Raw genomic sequence first — 5,000 nt, forward strand, 5'->3', positions numbered from 1 at the left:
CTCTCTCTCTCTCTCTCTCTCTCTCTCTCTCTCTCTCTCTCGTTCACAATATACAAAGGACAGGCTCTGCGACTTTAAAGAATGACCCACATCTAATAGTGATTCTGACGAACAGATAAAGGAAAAAGAATGGCAGATAAAACCCCAGACCGAAACTGACAACTCCAGTAAAGGTACCCTCAGTGTGTTCGATGCCCATGGTAAAGCGAAACCAATGAAGTAATGATAAATTATTTGCATGATAAGAGTGTATACGTTCATGGAACAATAGCCACGAGCTTATATTAACAAAAAAAAAGTTGAAAATATGTCCTGCAATGTGTAAATTGTTTTTACGAACACTGGACACATACCATCCAAAATATAGAGGAAACCAGGGAGAGAATGAAGAAAAAGAAAAATAGAGATCAAACAAAAGGAAAGGAAGACCATATAAAAAAGTGAAGAAAAAAAGAGACCGAATAAAGATAAAGGAAACAAAGACCGAATAAAGAAAGAAAACCAAAGACCATATAAAAACCGAGAAAAAGTAGAAGAAACCGGTGACCAAATGGAAGCAAAGGCAGACAGAGACCAAATAAAAGTAAAAGGAAAATATAAACCGAATAAAGATGAAGGAAAACAGAGACCAAATAAAAGTAAAGGAAACCGGAGACTAAACAGGAGTAAAAGAAATAGACACCAAATAAAAACAGAGGAAATAAACCCCAAATAAACGCAAAGAAAACCAGAGACCAAATCCAAATAAAATAAAAAGAAAACCAGACCAAATGAAAAATAAAGGAGAACAAAAAGAAACCGAATAAAGATATTGAGATGAAAAAAAAAAAAAAAAAACGAGAAAAAATATTGATACAGAAGATGAAGCGCCAGTAGAGGCAGACAATGTTGATGACATAGTAGATGATGACTCAGCAATTTCAGTACCAGGAAAGGGGTCTTTGCATTCCTCCTCGAGCAACGACAGCAACACCTCTGCAACGTGTAATGATAGATCCAAGTAATTTCATAAAATGTATTACTTGGAATATTTGGTACTTTATATGTGTGTATGTGTGTGTGAGTTGGTGTGTGTGTGTGTGTGTGTGTGTGTGTGTGTGTGTGTGTGTGTGTGTGTGCGTGTGTGTGCGTGTGTATGTGTGTGTGTGTTTCTGTGTTTCTGTGTGATTTACATACACCCACATGCATACGTGTTTGTATGCATGAGTATGTATATATAAAACATGTATGTCCGTGTTACTCTGCATTTAACTGTATCTTTGGTTCTAACCATGCTTTACTCTATTTGAGAAATATCATCTATTGTAAGGCTCAACCAACTGTCTTGATAGATTTCAGAAAATGCAAATAAACCAAACAGTGAAAAGCATTAATTAGCATTCAAAAATCCTAAAAGTAGATTAGGGCTTTGTTTAGTGTGGTTATCAACATAAAGCCTGGAATGGTTCAAGAACACCAGGAAAACAATGGTTTATATTGCATGAAAATGTGTTTCATACGCTATTTGAACCGAGAGCATTTGGTGCACTCCGTGAATACTCACTCACGCGCGACCTTCATACGAGTTATCACCGACTCTGGCATTCTGAACAGACACCCCCACACTGGCATTCTAAACTGGCACCTCCACTCTGGCATTTCGAACAAGCGTCCCTCACTCTGGCATCCAGGACAGGCACCCCCCCCCTCCCACTCTGGCATCCTTGACAGGCAGTCCCCACACTGGCATTCTGAGCAGGCACTTTCCATTGTCACTCATTCCCTTCCTATTCCTTTTCGTTATTCTATCTAATACGACTATATTTCCTTTCATCCCCTTCTTCGTTTTCGTTACTCTCCATTTTCTCTCATTCCCTTCCAATTCCCTTTCGTTATTCTAACTAACACTCTGCACAGGCACCCCCGACTCTGGTATCCTAAACAGTAATCTCCCCTCACCTCTGGTATTTGAATGGTACTGTGAAGTTTCTTTCGTAACATTATGAAATAATTTTTTTTATGATTGTCGTTACCATCATTATTATTGTCACTATCATCATCATTTTTCTCATTATCATCATCATCAACATTATTATTATTGTTAACGTTATATAATTATCTATATCTGTCTTTACAAGTCACCTCTCTATCTTCCCATATTCATCTATCTATCTATTCATATATATATATATATATATATATATATATACGTACATCAGAAGTGCAATATATTTATATCATTATATATATATATATATATATATATATTTACATATATACACATATATATGTATATGGATGTGATACAGATATATATATGTATATGTATATATGTGTATCATATATATGTATATATATATATATATATATATATATTAATCTATATCTGTATATATTCTGCACATATGTGCATATACACAAACACACACACACACATATGTGTGTGTGTGTGTGTGTGTGTGTGTGTGTGTGTGTGTGTGTGTGTGTGTGTGTGTGTGTGTGTGTCTGTGTTTGTGTCTGTGTGTGTGTGGGTGCGTGTGCATGTGTATATATATATATATATATATATATATATATATATATATATATATATATATATATATATAATATTAACATTCGTGCTATCACCGATGCGGAGTTTGACGAACTACTTGGCGCCATGTTGACATCATGCAGTTGACTGGGTCCATCATATTAACGACAGACTCACCCACTACTATATCTAGGTTTCTCCCTCTTTCTCTCTCTATATGTGTGTATATATGTATATATATATGTATATATATACATATACATGTATATAGACATATATATGTATATAACATATATATTTATATGTATGTACAGATACGTACATATATGCATATACATATATATATATATATATATATATATATATATATATTTATATGTATGTATTACATACATACATACATACACACAATATATATATATATATATATATATATATATATATATATATATAAACACCAACACACACACACACACACATATATATGTGTGCGCGCGCGTCTATGTGTGTTTATGTATGTGTATATGTATATGTTTGTATGTGTGTGTATGCGTGTATTATGTAGTTATATTATAGTGATAAAATCATAACATTAATTGTAGTAAATTAAGTTAAGTTAAGTAAGTTTATTTACCACCCTGGCTTTCTGCTCAGGCGTGGGCAATCATGATTACAGTTTTATATACATCTAACACAGTACAGTAGTCTGTGACTACTGTAATTGTACATGGTAATATAGAAACATGTCATACATCATATAAAAATAATACGTTGATATGATCTTGCCGTGTTTACATAACACTGTGTTTTTTGTTTACGGCAGTTTTACATAGTAAATTTAGGATATAATACGAGTATATCTTCCAATGTATCAGATGAAATGAAATATTCACATAGTTCTTTATACCTCATGCTAGGTGGTCTGAAAGGCTGTATCACATGACATTCCGAGATATAATGCTCAAGCGTTCGCTTGTTTTCTTCGTTACACAGTCTACATTTAGTTTCATCTGCACTTTTTGCACCGTGCAGTTGCCAATACATTCTGTAACCTAAACGTATTCTGGCAATAACCACGTCACATTGTCTGGTTTGACTTCGGTGCCAACCATAGGAGGGCTTGCTATCTCTATACTGATCGTAGTGCCTTATGGTACAGCTTTCAGGCCTTTGAGTGTTTGTCAGATCTACTAGTTCTTCCTTATGAGAACTTTTCAATATATGTGCAACCCTAGCAAGAGGCATCCCAAGATCTATGTTCACAGTATCTTTGCTACAGGCTTCCTTCGCCAATTTGTCGACGTGGTCGTGCTTGCTTATGCCAACATGAGATGGTATCCATACAAATTGAATGTTAAAATTACGCTCTATTGCACAAGTTACGTTACGCTTAATGCAACTCACAATTTCCTCATCGCCACCTGCTTTGAAAGAATTTAGTGTCCGAAGAGCACTCTGAGAGTCACAGAAAACTACTCCAGAGCCCCGAGACATTACGAATTCCGTTGCAAGGAGTATACCTGCCAGCTCCGTTTGTGTAGTGCTGGCCCAATTTTGCACTCTCATATTAACTTGATGTTTTAGTAGGCCATTTTTGTATACAGTACAAGCACAACCAGCTTTGTATCCAGACTGTACGGATCCGTCAACGTAACACTCGTATACATCATCGCCCATAGACTCTGTGTATTCCTTCACCGTTGCTAATGCAATTTGTTGTAACACGCAGTTATGTACACTGTTTTTTTGTGGTAGACACGTAAGGTGCACGATCAATTTTGAATTTTTCCATGGTGGAATGGATCGACCCTGTGGTATTTTACTAATTGGGACATTGAGCTTTGTAATGTTCATGGAGATTTTGTGTATTAGAGGGCGCGCGTGTGTGTGATTAGTCACGTCTGCTTGCGTGATTTTATGCTGCATTTGTTTTTGGAAGTCTGAAAGATACAAGGGTTTCCCTGGCTTCAGGCGGGTCCTCCCGCAGGCTTCCGGGCCGCCTGTTCCCCTGACGTTACGGTTATCTATAGAAAATCTACGGACTCCTCTGCCCTGCAAGATGACGTGGTTTTCCTGTTTTACTGTGTTTATATGTTTTTTTTTATAAGAATAAACCTGTGTTTTTCAACCCTTTGACTTACCTTTCTCATTGGTCCGTGATCTACATCTACATCTACACTACTTCTACTATACGTAACACTACTTGTACACTACTCACCTTATGTTCCATACTTACCTTGCCTTATTCTTGCCTTTTTCCTTCGACTGATTCACCTTAGCTCTTTTTCTCTCTTCGTGTTTCCCGTTTTCCCTCACGGATCCCTTTTTTCACGTTTTCATACTTTCCTGTCATTCACTTCTTTTACGTGCCCCTTTTTTGTATAGATTTATTGTTCTTTTTATTCTATGTATTTTTAAGATTATTTTAAACTTACCATACACAATTTAATAAATTTAATCAAATGCATTATGGGTAAAACCTCACCAA

The sequence above is a fragment of the Penaeus chinensis genome, chromosome 10, assembly GCF_019202785.1.
Source record: "Penaeus chinensis breed Huanghai No. 1 chromosome 10, ASM1920278v2, whole genome shotgun sequence".
In the NCBI taxonomy this organism is placed as follows: Eukaryota; Metazoa; Arthropoda; class Malacostraca; order Decapoda; family Penaeidae; genus Penaeus; species Penaeus chinensis.